General features: G+C 44.2%; 1 protein-coding gene across 2 annotated transcripts in view; it reads right to left on the bottom strand.

The window, feature by feature from the left end:
- LOC308096754 (protein FAM110A) overlaps positions 1–16,577 on the bottom strand; it is a 27,990-nt gene extending 11,413 nt beyond the window's left edge. Inside the window, exon 1 of one of the 2 annotated variants that reach the window (XM_080444198.1) lies at positions 16,485–16,577. The gene's annotated coding sequence lies outside the window, so the exon portion shown is untranslated. Of the gene's footprint in view, positions 1–5,639; positions 5,916–16,484 lie in introns of those variants that run through there. The other variant, XM_080444197.1, reaches the window with a different exon arrangement.
- Positions 16,578–17,408: the final 831 nt, after the last annotated feature.

Genomic DNA, 17,408 nt, shown 5'->3' with positions numbered 1-17,408 from the left:
AGCATGAAACTATGGTTACCATGGTATTATTATGAAGCTATGTGGCTCTGCGATGCAGATCTCTCTGTCTCCAACCACCTTATTAGCACATAATGATATAGCTCATGATCTCTTGAGAGCGAGGAAGGGAGTCAGATGGAGAGAGATACAATAGAAAAGAAGAGAGAGGGGGGCATTGTGTTGTGAGAGCAAGTGCTTGTGCGTGAGATAAATAGGTTCTGTGAGACAACCGAAAGTGCTAGCAAATCAATAAGGTATAACTAGAGTCAGACTAATCATATATACATATATATAATCAGACATCATATATCTGGCCAATATGTCTGACATTATTTGACTTTTTTTACGACATCGGTCGCTGCAATTATTCAGCCGATGTATACCAAATTGTAACCACTTTAAACCTTGCATACCTATTTTGGGAATGTCATTAGAGGTGAAGATTTTCAAAAATAGGTAAATCAAATAAAAGTTTTTCAAATCGATGTTGCACTTTTTGACAAAATACTGGTCAAAACATCGGTAGTGAGTTGTGTACTTGTGTAGGACTATCCAAAATTTGGATCAGACCCAAAAATCTGGTATCGGTTGGGCTCTAGTAATAACAGCTGAATTGACTGACCGCTAATGACACTACGTTTGCATGTAAAAAGGGTTCCCATCATGTTTATGTATATAACACGTGCTGCGCTACATTTCCTCCAGGTCCGGGAAGCATGCGGACAGAGCTGGGAGAGAGGTGGAGGGGAGGGGCGGGGGGGGGGGGGGGGCTGTACTACCACAGCTGACTGTGTGTGTGGTGAGTCAGGCAGGCAGTCAGTTAGCCGGCCTTAATTACAGGGGAAAGGCTATGACTTGCTTCTCCAGTAATATCCATCGCATAGTTACTGAGCGACAGAATGGCACAAACAGCAACACGTGAGGGGAATGGGGAAAGTCATCTGTGTGAGTATGTGAGATGGTTTAGGGGGCAGGGGTTGAGAGAGAGAGAGAGAGAGAGAGAGGGTTGAGAGAGAGAGAGAGCGAGCAGAGGTTGAGAGAGAGAGGGCAGGGGGAGAGAGAGAGAGAGAGAGAGAGAGAGAGAGAGAGCAGCACAACACACAGCACAGGAGACAGTAAAGGAGATAAGCAGAAGAGAGAGAGAGCAAACAGAGAGGAAAAAAACAGTGCGACAAAAGACAAAATAATAATGGGTTTTGGAATGAAAGAAAATGATAATCCTAAAGCCACAGAAAGAATCAGATCTCCGAGGCTACAAACAGTGAGTGGATTAGAAAACGAGCATGTGTGTGTGTGTTGAGTGTTTCATCATAATATGATAGAACACAGTCAACACACACACTGTGATATAATCACAGTGGCCTTCATGTAGTTAATGCTGACCCCTGATACAGTAGATTACAACAGCTCCTGCTCCTACAGAGCAGCCCTCGGTGCTTGGCTACAACTAACCTTCAACAATCAAAAACATCTTCCTACTTCCAGTTCTACAAACTTTAATGACTTGACATGGGTTTCTTTATTTTATTGCAAAAAACGTGTGTACTGATCATCAACGTCATCTTCTACGTACAGATCATCAACTTTGTCCACAGGCAAAAAGGTGCGTCATGCACACACACGCACACAAACATAAATCCTTCCAAATCCAGGAAAACCCATGTTGAGCAAGAGGTGAGATCACTGTGGAAAGTTAGAGTATTACAAAAATACAAATGCTCTATTTAGGAGGTGAAAAATCACCTCAGTCAGTGCCCAGCACACAGTAAAATCCTCAGTGTTAATTTCACTCATAAATGTAACCAAATGGACCCATAAGGATTTTACAATGTAGAGAGGAGGTGGGGTGGAGGTGAAGGTTAAGGTCAGCGGAAGTTTCTCAGGTTTACTGTCTACTGGGACGGTGTGTGAGTGTGTGTATGGGGGGGTAGACGTGTTTCACCACAGGAAATGTGTGACACAGCCAGCCAAACAAACAAACACACTCAGCTGGTGTCTTTGTGTGTGTGTGTGTGTGTGTGTGTGTGTGTGTGTGTGTGTGTGTGTGTGTGTGTGTGTGTGTGTGTGTGTGTGTGTGTGTGTGTGTGTGTGTGTTGCTGGCCGGGTTTTACTGTGCCCTCACCTTGTGTGGGTGTGTTTTGGTCTATTTTGGGTCCCACCCCTACGCTTTTAGCTCACGACACATTGCTCACCACAAACGCTGGCAACAGCCTGCCTTTGAGAGGCTTCACACACAATGGCTACAGCCACTGTTATTTAACGTTCTATAGAACTACAGCTTATAGCACGAAGAACCACAGTGACAATCTATCAATCATTGAGGTTCTCTTCTAGACATTTCTGTAGGCAGCTGCTTAGTCAATGTGGCACAACCAAAATGATATCAGATGCAGGAAATCATGCAAAAAGAAAGGAGCCCCAGTAGGCTGAATTTAAACCTGTGACATTACAAGAGTGGACAATCCCATCGAACCCAGGCAGCGATTGGGGGTCCATGTTTTCCCATTCTCCATAATCAATAAAGTCTTCTTGGGAGTTCAAAAGGTTATCAGCTAATATCCTAACAACTTTCAACCTGGCATCCCTCTTTAGTGCATGCAGGAAGAAAAGTCCACAAAATGTAAAAACTGCAGATCTACAAGCTTGCAGATTGGCTATTTTCACTATACGTCATACGACAAAGTATAGGCTTAAGTGGGTAACGGCCTTTACTGAGGAGCTTCCACCGGGGCTGATGAAGACAGAGTGGACCAGGAAGAGAAACGCCAGATAACTTGGGACTCAAACTGTCGGCCACAACAACCCGCCTGGCCCGATGGCATAGGAGGGTCAACAAAGTTGTTCTTGGCAAGGTTCACTCGCTGTGCAGTAAAAACTTCTCATGACCAGGCTGAAATTGTGACCGTGACGCGTGAATGAAGTGTCTACTGTCTAGGCTACGATGTTATGCAACTGTTATTTCTAAAAGCGTGCTTGTGCACACACACACGCACACACAGTATAGGAGTTAGTCAACTGTAAATTCAACTGTTGGAGGAGAATAAGCAGACAGTTGTTACAGCATCAGGCCTGTTTTTGTACCCAAACCCACCCCCCATATCTACCGCTTTTCCCCCCCTCTCATGCCCTTTCCTGTCTCTCTCCATCACTCTTCATCCCCATAACCCCCTTGTCTACCTCCACCCATCACTGTCTGGGTTTGCGGCCGCAGGAAACAAACTCACACACACGCACACATGCACATTCACACCCATTGGGGGTCCAGCGAGGGCATATCATAAGTGCATGTGTGTATAAGTCAGACTGAATGTGTGTTTGAGTCTGCGCACACACATGAGTGTTCGGTATGTGTGCATGCAAGAGAAAGAGTATGTGATTGTGTGCATCTGTATGTGTCCAAAGATTTAAGAGACAATGTGTGTGTGTGTGTGTGAGTATGTCCGTTCAATCCATTTCCTTTATCACAGTTACATACTGTACGTGCAATTGTATGTGTATTTATTTGTGTTTGCGTGTGTGAGTGTGTGTGACAGGGAGTTGACTGAGTAGGTAATCAGTAGAAAGCAGGTGGTCTGGTGTCCCCACGGGAGGGAGCTTAAACCCGTTTAGCTCAGACGCTTTCTGGCATGTCATTTGTTCATATAAGCCAAATAGAATAAAGCCAGATATAAGTAGATTTAACAGCATTTCCTCAAATACAACATCTGCCTGTTGCAGGTTTGAAACAACACATTTTAATCATGTCTTTTTTTTTACCTATTCATTCATCTCTCTACTTAAGAGTTCCAATATTTGATGTAAAAAAGAAAAAGGCATGAGCACCAAGCAGTGTCTTCCTGGCCAGGCAGCCAGGCTATTATGGTGTTACTAGGGGTTATAATTGGATTTTTGAAAATAATACCAACGATGGCAACTTCGGACTGATACAAAAATGTGCTATAATCAGCAAACAATCCATTGCCATTTCCCCCTGCCAGCCAAAGCTCCTTTGTGTTAGATAAATATACGTACATCTTTGGAAGAGAACTCGTTGTTCAAACTACTTTCAGTCACGGGGCTCCATGGTGAAACGACTCGTTTAGCGCAGTATTTTCTGCTGATGATGGAAATAATTCTGGTTATGGTTTTGGAGTCTGAATTGTTCCTACATCCATGGCTGGAGGCCACTCGCTCTCTCTCGCTCTCTCTCTGGGCTCTGCTCTGCACGCCTCACTGCACTGAAGCTAATATGTTAGGTAACACTGGCAGGTCCATCTCTCTCTCTCACACACACACACACACACACGCACACACACACAAAAACACATGCCTACAGATACAGAGACATGCAGGGGCATCACATGCACATGGAGGCAAATGCCTAGAGAGATACTGATGCACAAAGACAAGACACACACAAACACCAGAGATTGGGGAGAAAATAAATTAGAAGAAAAATACCCCCCCCATCGAAGCACTGGTTGAGCACATACCAAAGACACACAGACATGCAATCACACACACGCACGCACACACACAGAGCCACAGCCAACTACAGCTCACACAGACTGGTGGTGAGAAAGAGGCCGAGTCGCCTCCATGGCTAGACCACACTGCTGGCCTGAATACAAGGTCCCCAAAAACGCACATGAACACAGTCACACACACACACGTGTGCATAGATGAATGCATGTATGAATGTACACACAGAACAGTCTAGTTTAAGAGTCAAAATTATTAACTCCCTTAACCTTTCTGCTTACAGAGGGCCCCTCACAGTTCAAAGTATGTGTGTGAGGGTGTGTGTGAGTTTCTGTTTGCTTTAGCCAAAGGCTTGATGCACTATGCTCCCCCTCTACACACACACACACACACACACACACACACACACACACACACACAGATACAATAACAAAATGCTTACAGACACAATACATCAGATGTATGTTGATTAGTTCTCACTGACCTTTACCAACGCTGGCAGCGCGATAAAACCAAAACGCTGGCAGCCAGATAGCGCTTTGAAACGCGCCCTCCCCGAAATGTAATGTCAACACTGAAATCTGTTAGTTCAATTATACTTGCTCTTTTCCTAGCCACATAACCTTGTCTGGCAACCATGCAACTTCTCAACCTATTACAATATGAGAGACAGACGGAGAGAGAGGGAGAGAAAGACATACAGCAGACACAGAGAAAGAGAGACAGAGAGAGAGAGAGAGAATAGTGTTGGATTGGAGCTGCGAAATGTTATAATCAAGACCAGTATTTTTAGAATTGGAACATTCCGGCTCACACACTAGGACAAGGAAGCAGAGATACAGTAAGAGAGAGGGAGAAGGAGAGAGAAACAGACAGATAGCTGGCACTCGCAAGAAGGAAACGTTACAATGTTTATACACTGCAAGAGAGCGGAGAAAAAAAACTATTTAGCACAAAAAATGACAATGTCTGCGGGTAGAAAATACCCTATGTGGTATGAATGGAAACTTTTGAATAGATGAATTGACAACACTTTAAAAGTGTGCAAACTTGTTCCCTGGCAGAGAAACACACACAAACACACTCCCGTATAAGTACACACACAACATCCAAAAGTCTACACACCACAGGCACTTCAGACATCTGTACAAACAGCATAGAACGCATGTTTTACTTACGTTTACTGATGCAAGTGCTTTAGGCAGCAGACTGCTAAGTTGGCATCCCTGAATTCTGGAACAGGAGAAAACGTTCACACACTGGCAAAAACCCTGTGGAGTTCTGACTGACTTCTGAACGCTGTGTAGAATCTCTTGAGTCACAGAGTAGCAAAGCACAAGGTGGCTGTAAGAATGACACAGCTATGAGAGCAGAGCTCGCACTGGATGCTTTCAGCTGCTATGTGTGAGAAGTGAATGTGCCGCTGCTGTGCGTGCGCACACATTTATGTATCAAGACAAATGAACACAAACCTGAGTCTCTCTCTCTCTCTCTCTCTCTCTCTGTCCCTCAGGCTCATGCTCGCTCCCATCATGCCCCTCCCACTGCTTGGTTAAGCTCCGCCCCTTCAACCTACCTCTTCTCTGGAATCAAGGAAGCTTCCTTGTCTGGAATCAGGAAGACATGGCTGCTTCTAAGGAGCAGGATGTGGGATGTGGGAGGGGGGCGGGGGGCTGCTTTTCCTCGCAGTCACCCGACTTTCCTGACACTTTCTCCCATGCTTGTCTCAGTTTAGCTCTGTGTCATAAAGGTGTTTTCAATAGCTGACAAACGCATAGAGACGAGGAATGCAGACAATGACTGGACGACTTCTGCCAGGCGCTTAGATCAAACTGTAAAAGACAATACTTTCCCTAGAGATAAATTGTATTCACGTGTATCTTGGGATCCACAAGGGATCTGTGTGGCTCCATTGTGGATCTCAGACTTAATGTGGCCAGCCTGAGACCTCAGTCATTCAATGACATAAGTATGACTCCACATTGTTTTGCAAGGTTTCAGCCTGATCTGATCTCCATTGACTCCCTTTATAAAACAATTAAAGTAAAATATTTCTAAAAGTATAAAACATGCTCATGCGAGTTTGCATGTTCTCCCCGTGTCTCCTAGGGTAGTTAATACCCTCACAAAAACATGTATTAATCCTGGTCACTATACTGCCTACCCCTGGTCAGCCAGGGCGCCTGATGGAGGGGAAGGGAACTGGTTGGAATAACGTGTTCCTTCCACGCGCTAAGTCCAACCAGGGAAACTCCCCCCTGTCAGGTGACAAGAAGGTCAGTTGGCTCTCATGCATTGAAGGAGGCATGAGCTCGGCCCTGGCCTCCCTAGGCTGGTGGGGGGAGTGTAGTGCCCAGGATCACTTAGCAAATTGGCACCGGGTGAAAAAAATCGAGGGATAAAAATTATACATTAAAAAATATATATAAAACATGTGTGAAAAACATGTGTTGGCAGTGCAAAGTTAGCCTACTGGAAGTGTGCACAAGACATTTGGCACTGTTGGGTCCAGCGAACGTAGCTTCGGACACACAGACAGACTGGCCCTCCCTAAAAGACGGATAGCCTCCTTCAGAGTTCAGAGCCATGCTGTAAAAAACAAGTAATTCTCTGGAGTCGGGTATCTCGTCATCACTGCCTAAACTCCAGGGAAGGAAGTGATGTAATAACATAGAAAAGCGAGTTGCAACAAAACTTCAAGGTGCTGCTGATGAGAGAATGTCATTGTGAGGCAGGTGTGGTCGAAGATTTCCCGTCATTCGGGCCAGTAAAGACACCGGTATGAGAGAAGTGATGACGTGTACTACCTATATCTGTGCTAGGGGTGGGACGATAATCGTTATTATCGTTTAAATCGTGATAAAGAAACGCTCACAATAATCGTATCGCAGAGATTTGAATTTATCGTGAAATTGTCTGTCGTACACTAGGATGAGAATAGCTTATGTTGAGCTGAAAGTTCAGTACCACTTAAACCCTCTATACTTTGATAAAACGGACCTGTAAAGAGTTTGGTACAGTACGTTCTTATTTCACTCACAACTCGATTCACCAAAATAACAGAGCTACCGTACAAGCTTGTAGATCAGCTATTTTTGCCGAACGTTCCCCCCAGAATACGGATGCTGGGTGTTCAATTGGTTAACAAAAGTAGCATTTAAGTTTTAAGCATTTTTTGATTCTCGCAATAATATCGCTAATCGCGATATTTTGCCACAATAATCGTGACATGTAATTTTCATATCGTGAAATCTGTACTGTAAGTGTAAAGTACACAGCAAAATCCTGACTGTTCTTTTTAAAGTGGACCCCTTTCGGGTGAATGTGTCTTTTCACACGTGTGTGTGTGCGTGTGCGTGTGCGTGTGTGTGTGTGTGTGTGTGTGTGTGTGTGTGTGTGTGTGTGTGTGTGTGTGTGTGTGTGTACAACTGTTGTCCGGTTGTTAGTGTATGTGAATTAATGGTTGTCTCTTCCTGCACAGTGGGGCTGAGCTACACTTGTTCCCTTGCAGTCCAAACATATAAATGGGTGCTTATTTAAAGGGAGCCAAGCAGGGTGGGGTGCCACCGGACTGGCCTCACTGTGGTAGAACATACACACACACACTCTAAAAAACAAGTGTGCACGCCACGACAGACATGCACGGCAGCACGCTGCTCTGAAACACTAACAAAAACATCTCAAACCCAACAAAGCACCTACGGCTTACACAGCACACACATTTGCCCATGCTGTACACGCAATAAAATAAAGAAAACACACAAATGGATATCAGAGAGTAAGATACACAAACTCAAGACATGCGAAAATAAACGCTTCATAGACTCAAGCGCACTTACACACGTGTGCGTACAGAGAGGTAAATGTATGAAAGTAGTCTGCATTCTAACACACAGTGGGATGCAGTGCAACAAACATCTCAGCCAGAGGTAATGCAATCCAACACCTTCTCACCACCTCTTTTAATAACAATTCATACAACCCCCCCCCCCCCATTCTCTATGGCTCTGTTCTGCTTTCTATCTTTCAAATCTCTGCTCTTCTGATGTGAACCTTTATGCATGGCAGGTTCATGTGCAGGGAAACATACCAGAGCCACTTGACAGGGAATGCACTGAGAAATACAGATAAGCTTAATTTATACTCCATCGCTCGAGGGTGTCACTACTCTCTACTTGCCAAAAAGAACTAGCCTGGAAACCAGATATTAGTCTGGCCATGCCAGGCTAAAAAAGAACAGATCTACAAGCTTACAGATCAATTCTTTTGGCAAGCAACACCGTCATACTATGGAGTGTAAATTAGGCTAGCTGGAGTTGCTGTCTCCTCTAGACTCTAGTGTTTCCCACTTTCCTCAACTACCCTCTTGTCTTTCTCCTATATAAACTCTCCTGTCCTCTGTAAGTCACACCAATGCTGTGCCAGAAGGGCATACTTTCATGATAATACCCAGAGTACCTCATCCTGCCACCGGCGTTGGTAACACACGTGCACGCACACATGCACGCACGCACGCACACTCTCTGCAGAGATCCCCACCTGCCCAGGCTGGGAGACAGTGAGGAGGCAGATGGATAAAAGGAAGGCTCAGGGTGTGTTCTCAAATTATCAAAATAATTTGGGCGCAAAGACACACTGACATAGAGACAGGCTGCACATTGCCACACACAGTCAAGTGTACGGTGTCAGGATTTTGGCCTAGTTATGCATGCATGCATATATGCATACATACAAACAAACAGGCACACACAGCCGCAAACAGTTGCAACGTTCAGAATCTGATCCGTCAGCTGCAGAGAGACTTTTTATAGTGACCGGTGAAAGAAGATGAGGCCTATAAAGTTACTGCAGGGGCAGCTCCCCGCTCCTTTCTCACACCACAGTCATAAGCCCTGCCACTGGGCATGCACACAAACGCACGCTCACACGTGCATTCCATGGATGTGACTCGCCATTCTGACGTCTCACATTACTGCTCATATTACACATTGGCATGCCCAAGCAGGCCCTACCTCTCCCTCTCTCTCAAACACACACACACACACACACACTAGGAAGTTTGTCCAAAAGAGAACATTCTTAACCGGAACTGAAGTAAAGTGGTGTAGGACACAGGCTGCTAACTTAAACTGTTGCACAAACCCAAAAAACAAGGCCTAAGGTCCATCTTTTTTCCTCTTCTTTTAAGTTTGGACGTAAAAAAAATGTGGTACCAAACGTACAACCTGTCACTATATGCCATTTTAGGACACCGGCTGGACAATGACTTCAAGCCGTTAAATGCCCTTAGAATAAATTTCAACCGTTGCAAGTTTGCATTGCAAGTTTGAAAACTGGCCATTTGGAGAACAGGGGTTGGGTGACGTAAGGCGTACGTTGAAATTCAAATTTCAACAGTAGGGGCTTATTGGCACGAGCAAACACTGATATCCAACATACTATGTGTTGACATTCACGTATGCAAACATGCTGCAAACGCACAAGAGCAAATGTTTTGGGGGGCTTGTTTAAACATTGACAGCTCTTTGGCAATACACGTGACTTTGTTTTCAACGCCCCTGATCCCGTTTTCTGAACCCGATCCACCAAAAGACAAACAATGCTGTGCGGTTGGAAGGAAAACTACAGCCATTCAATGGAAACAACCTGAGAGGCTTTCAAAGAGAGCAGCGTCATTCTTTTCTCCAGAAAAAAAACTATCCTTATCTTGAACCTTTCAAGTGAGAAACATTTCTCATAATATTCACAATTTCACAAAGAAAAGTGCACCTTGAATTTCGGGAAGAGCTTGCAGTCCAAGCTAACACAGTGTTACAGATCTGGGACATAAACAGGCAATGCACAGAGACAGCCACATAGACATACTGAGACACACACAACCGACACACACATGCAGCACGGCTTGTTAGAGCACACAGCTCAGTAGGTCAGTGGTCCCTGGGCGGACTGGGGCAGCAGTAAATAATAATGGTTAAACCGTGGCGTGTAGCTAAGTGGCCCCCGTCAAAGCAGCCAGAGGCACCAGCAACAGGGCGGGCGCGTCGCTCTCACGTGCTGCAAGGAATCACAACCATCTGGGAAGGAAAGAACGAGTGGAAGGTGGGAGTGAGGGAGGTATATAAGCGAAGGCTGGCATCCGGACGGCTGCTGTTTGAGTAGGAAGGGTGGGGCACGTTGAGAGGACATGGGAGATCCTGCCGACCTGATAAAATGCACACACACACACACACGCACACAATATACAAATACCCTTCACAGGTTGCAGCAGGTGTGTATGGATTACTTGCAGACAGATGGAACGTGCACACAAACAATCAAGAAGAAGGCCTCATTTCAACTTTCCTTTGAAAAACAGCCTGATGGCGCACCGCGGGCCCTCGCATAACACTAACTCATCAAACCTGAAATCTTATTTTGTCTTGTCATCCCTGATCCAGCTTTTAATTTCCCCTCAGGGATGAATAAAGTATTTCTATTCTATTCTTAATCACCCCGAACTCATCTGTCTGTGCTGATCTCAGTGGCGTACCCACTGTAGAGGCAACTAAGATCTCGCCTCCCCTAAAAAAACGAATAATCCGAAAATGTGTCATCTCGTGCTTAATGTCCTCAAAGTCACGCATCCAACAAGCTTTGAACTGAGCAGATTGGACCTTCTGTTCCAGAGATAATGGACAAAACATCTTGAAAACTGCCATTTTCGCTGGTTTTCGATCGCCGATTTTAGATTGAGTTGAAATTTCTTTTTTGGGGGTAAAGGGGGGGGGGGGGGGGTGAAAAATCTCGCCTGCCCTAAATGTAAATCCTGGGAAAGCCACTGGCTGATCTGTGTCCGTCGGCTTCTACAGCTCCAGTCCTTCTGCATCACAAAAAAGGTCCTACTGGAACCATATTTTCACCCGTGACAACACAAGCAATGCCCATTATTTTAACGCCTTCTATATACTAACCGAAAAATCTGAAAAACTCCTAATTTGCATTTAAAAAATAATAATAATAATGTTGCTATATAAATATATATATAGCAAGCAACAACTAATGTGACAGATGCTGTCCCAGATTGAAAGGTAAAAAGACATCCTATCTATGTATCGTCAGCATTCTACAGACACACTAAAACCTCAATGTAAAGGAAAAGGAAAGAAATAATACGTTTATCATTGCCATTTCTATAGAAACATGTACAAATCAAGGACATTTACAATAAAAGGAAAACAGATGATGTGGAGACAGAAATGTATACAAGGTGGTTGTAGTACCGTGTGTGGCTCTCTAGTGTAAAGTGCAGTGCTTCAAAAGCCACATGTCCTGAGTATTAAAACCTCTCTGGCAGAACAGAAGTTATGTCTTAAGTTCCCCACCTCCACATACTGTAGTTTGCACGTGTCTTGACCTCCCCCAGTCGAGACATACTGTACACAGGAGACAGCCAGGAGAGGGGTCAGCCTGACCTCATTCCTTGGGGGTAGTGCTCAGAAGACGGGGAAAGAGGCTAGTCCGACTGGGAACATCCACAGAGGCCCATAGGCTCACATGACCCCTTCCTTCCTGTCTGGGATAAGTGGGCCAGAGGTGGCTTAAGAGAACTGAGAAAAGGGATGCGAGCAGAAATCCAGACTCCAAACTAAAAAACTGAGGCAGCAGCGGAAGCAATACGCATCAGATTTGTTCAGTTCAAGTCCTCACGGGACACACGACATGTTGTGTGTAGACTAATCATTACACAGCATATGGTCAAACTTAACAAAGGCTACACATTTGAACTGAACATTTTATAGGATCTAGTATTGCGTTTTATAGTGTGTACAAAACATATGTTACTACATTTACTGTGTGGGAGTGTGTGTTTCCAAGTGGAGAATGGTGTATGTTTGTTATACAGTACATGTGACACGGCTATGTGCATGTGTGTGCATCTCACAACACTGCTTCACACCATTTGAGTACTAGTTATGAGATTGTGTAATGCCAGTTTGTGTGTAATGCCAGTTTGTGTGTGTGTGTGTGTGTGTGTGTGTGTGTGTGTGTGTGTGTGTGTGTGTGTGTGTGTGTGTGTGTGTGTGTGTGTGTGTGTGTGTGTGTGTGTGTGTGTGTGTGTGTGTGTGTGTGTGTGTGTGTGTGTGTGTGTGTGTGTGTGTGTGTGTGTGTGTGTGTGTTGCAAGTTGCAATGCAATCTGGCCCGGTCTGGTAGATTACTCGGCCTGGCGCGGCCTTCCTGACAAGCCGTGGTAACATAAGATGACCTCATCAGCACATGACCGATAAACTACACAGCCATGCCAGGGCCAAACATTGAGAAGAGACCACACACACACACACATCCACACGCACACACAGCATGTTCGTGATGGCGACAAGACATCCAAGAGAAGAGAGAGATAATGGGATACCGAGAAGGAGAGAATGAGAGAAGAGTTACAGTATGCAGAGAAAGATAGCAGAGGTGAAAGGGAGAAAGCCGGGAGCGAGCGAGAGAACGGGGAGAGAATGAGCAGAAGAATTATTACAGTGAGAAAGAGGGAGAGAAGCACAAGGCGTAGCCACACATCATATACGGACTGAGGCCAGTCCCTAACTCAGTCACTGACAAAGAAGACAATGACTAACACTTATCATTACTGCAATATGGGCGATGTGGGGATCTCTTCCCACGATGGCATCTTACTGTAAAGTTTACCAACAACACCCCACACAGCTTCTCTGTCAGTCTACCCTGGGAAAGGAAAAAAATAAGTGCTCTACGGGATTCAACCTTCATCATGGTTTGGCTTCGTAAGGGGGCCACACGTTGGAATAAAACCCTAACCTCTAACAGTCTCCACAGACAGACTGTGGAAAAACACATCCGCCATTACATTTTCCTATGCTCTGTTGACTGTTGCTGTACCAATATGCTGTAGCCTATAATACTACACCCTGACGACAACACTGGTGTGTAGTTGTGTTTCATTTTCTGGCTATATTCTGTGCAATGAATAGTAATAGCTAATATTCTTGAAATCGGGCTGGGCTGATGCAGCATTAGATTTAGTGTGACTGTTTATTCGTGTATTTATCTCTGTGTGTGTGTGTGTGTGTGTGTGTGTGTGTGTGTGTGTGTGTGTGTGTGTGTGTGTGTGTGTGTGTGTGTGTGTGTGTGTGTGTGTGTGTGTGTGTGTGTGTGTGTGTGTGTGTGTGTGTGTGTGTGTGTGTGTGTGTTCTATGTTAAGCACCAGTTGCAATATTACCACCACTGACATCTGCTCCAGCCTTCAATTAGAGAGGATTCCCTCGTTTTGGGGCGAACCAGCTAAATTCACAACAGAGCAATGCCAATGCTGCCATTTAAATACCAAAAAGGAAGGGAAACAGCTGGTAAAAAAAAGAAGAAAACACCAAAATCGCTGTAAGGAAGTCTACATAGCTCCCTGCCACTGTGCTCTACAGCCTACACTTACACAAGCCAGCTAACTTCTCAGAAATGCAAACTATGTGCGATACATCATCATCAATTCATTCCAAACGATAAGGCCCGCATAATTACATAAAGACAGTCATTCTGTCTTTATGTGCTTAAGAGCACATAAGAAGTGTTTCCCAATGGGTCCCCTTGGGCCTGCAATAAAGCTTTGACACGTCATAGACGTCTAGCATCAGATACTCAACAGGCAAAAAAACTATTTATTGTTAACTTCCAATGAGGCTTTCAAGTGACATTGCCTATCTGTTTTAAGACAGTAATGTCTGCTGCAACTAACAATCTAATACTCAGTATCTTGTATGCTGCTAGACTGTGATGTGATCCTCTGTGGGCAATAAAGCTCATCTTATCTTACCAATTAATCTCCTTATAATCAACAAATTAACCCGCTCGCATGATAAGACGGCTGCACTGCTGTTCAAGTCCATTGAGAAAGCTTGCATGCTCAAGAATTAAAGGGAGGCTAGTATTACCGATGGCGTGTTGAATCAACAAATCCAATTCCATTACATAAGCAGGAGTCCATCTCCTGATTTGATAGTGGAAACTGAAAGCGTAAACTGTATGTAAAAGTACCCCCCCCCCCCTCTCTACCACTGGATGGGAGAGTGGGAGATCATGGGACACTAGTGGGTTGTGTTGGACCTCAGCCATTGGTTAAACCCCACATAAGCTTCTTTCCAGACTTTGCCTACTGTGGGCTGTCTCCCATTTGATGTTTCTCAGCTGCTTATACGAAGTAATAAGAAGCCTTGTTTTGTGGAAAAAGTCAAATGTGAATAGCAGAATGCGTTCTTCATCGTTGTTGCACGTGTTCTGTCAAGGACTCTTGGAAAACTCTGAACACAAGGTAAATTTTGCAATTTCTTTACCTCCATGGAGGTGTACCAAAATAAGCCAGAGTCTGTTTCCATTTAGGACCATCACCAGGCAACTTTGAAACCACTTTTTCTTTAAAGATTCACGCTAGGTCACAGCGAGCACCTTTTAAAAAGACACCACACTGACATGCTAACTGCCTTTTCAAAGCCATAGGGTGCACATTCCTGAGCTGGGAATGATTAAGAAAGAAAATTACAAGGTGGTATGTCTGTTGTTTTTTTGTTGGCCAAGGGGAAGCATTCCAGAATTGTTCACACTTTTTAGTGACGGTGACCGTGGGCCACTTCCGATACCAACAACACATTGTGGGTTGTGTATTTTTAGCAAATTATATTATATAATGTTTGACCACATTGGTCTCACTCAAACTTTTTTGTGTGTCTTTTTCCCCAGGCACGGCCATCTGCGCCCTGTTCAAAGATCTTCTTTGGGGTCCTGATTAAAGGGAGAGCCAGTGAGGAAACAAGTCAATACAGGAAGGGACAGCCGATTTACCACCAATATCTTCTGTCCCTGTGCTTCCTGCTCAGGCGGCGGGGAGCGGAAATGACCCAACACAACCAGTGAAGACCCGCTGGGTGTAAATAAACCAGCATGGTGGTCCTACTATGGCCTTTAAAAAAGGCTCGACTCACAGTCATATTTCATGGCTCTGAAGTGGATATCCTCCACTATTACAAGACAACATACATCACACCTTTCTCTTCACTTGTAGGAATCATAACAGACCCAGGCTAGACAAGGCTGTGATGACTGAGTCGTGTTTCCAAACAGCAATCATCTCAGTGCTAAAAGTAGCTTTCCTAACACTAGGACCCATGGTCATTTCAGGAAAATGGTGATTCAAAGAATGACTAAAGAGCCTTACAGGGCCTACAGCCAAAGACAATGACCATTATGGTTTACTCCAGTGGTTCTCAACCTTTTCAGGCCGTGACCCCCAAAATAATCCTATTTGAACTGGGGACCCCCCCAGATACATTTTAAGAAAATAGTAGTAGATCTACAAGCTCACAACACCACTACGGCTATTTTGAAATGTTTTGCCTCTTTCTTATATTATTTGACAATTTGACCAGTTTTTTATAGTGAAGTTTGATGATTACTATTGATGCTGTAATGGTAAAAAAATAATCTTAAAAGTGAAAGTCCTTAAATTGTCACTTCACTGTCATCTGGGGGATCCCCCACTGGGTCACAGGTTGAGAACCACTGGTTTACTCGACTACACTGTAGCCTAATGTGGATTCAAGATGAAGTGTTATGGTGAAAAGCTGCAAAGGGAAAGTTTGGTTCAATAGACAATTTAGGCATTTCTAGCACACGCTCTTCCAGAGCTACTAAATGCAAGATCAGAGTAAATGACACAAACGACAGGTACATGGCCACATGAAGAGTGCAATCTTTTATATAACCTACTCGATTGTTGTTGTTTTTTTCTCGACTCACCAAGCAGCATGTAATTTGACGTAATAATACACGTAACACGCGAAAGGTTATTTAATCGTCCCAAGTTGTATCGTAGTGCTACAGTTCACTCAAGTCAAAAAGTTACATTTGATGGAAAAGGCAACGAAATCGCACGTGTTTGTAGTTTGTTTGCATCGGTGCGTTTGCCTGTAAATACCATTATGACAAATGACGTGAACGAAATGGTAGGATAGCGCAAAACCAGACTCACCTAAATCAACAGCACCTTCTCAGCACAGTTCTTCAAACGATTCCAAGTAAAGCCGTTTGGGACAAAGTATTTGCAGAAGTATTTCGAGGTCAGAAAGATGGGTGTTGATCGATACTGTACCCACACTTTCTCAGTGGAGACTGGAGACTTTCGATGTTCGCGCGGACCGTACCAATAGCAAACCACAACAACCTACACGAACGAGTTGTGGGTTTAATACACACTCTTTCAGACAATTAATCACCAAACAGCACACATATAAATATACATTCATTGTTATATTGATGTATTAGTCGCACAATTTGCAGCGTCGTTGCACGTCGAATGGGTGTTTCTATGTTTTTTCTAAACTATGAATTGAGTGACACCCCTAACAGGACTCCCAACTTGGTACGCTCAGGGTCCCGCCATTGGTCAGTTCGACTCCATTCATATTTTGGAAAATGCTGCGTGTCCGGTTCCCATAGCAACCACATGTTCTTGTCAAAAGAAAAGGCCCGATACAGTTGCATTAGCTCTAACCGTTTTTTCCCTTACAGTACATCGTGTATACCCCCCCCCCCCCAACCAACCAGGCACAGACATAACCCCCTGGCCTACACTCAGTGGTGGAAAAGGTACTCACATTTTTTAAGTATAAGTGAAAGTATCAATACTGCAATGTAGAAATACTCTGTTACAACAAAAAATCCGGAATTCAAAATTTACTTGAGTAAAAGTACAAAAGTATTGGTATCAAAATGTATTTAAAGTACCAAAAGTAGAAAGTTCTCATTATGCAGAATGTCCCATTTCACAAGTTTTCGAATGTATAAAAACCTTTTGAAAATAGCAGATCTACAAGCTCCCAATACGCATTGTGAACTTGTAGATCGGCTATTTTCAAATGGCGGAAATGTATATAGGGCTGAAGTGGTTAATGTA

Source organism: Gymnoscopelus braueri (assembly GCF_963280865.1).
Source record: "Gymnoscopelus braueri genome assembly, chromosome: 12".
Lineage (NCBI taxonomy): Eukaryota > Metazoa > Chordata > Actinopteri > Myctophiformes > Myctophidae > Gymnoscopelus > Gymnoscopelus braueri.
This window is presented reverse-complemented; position numbering and strand designations above follow the sequence as displayed.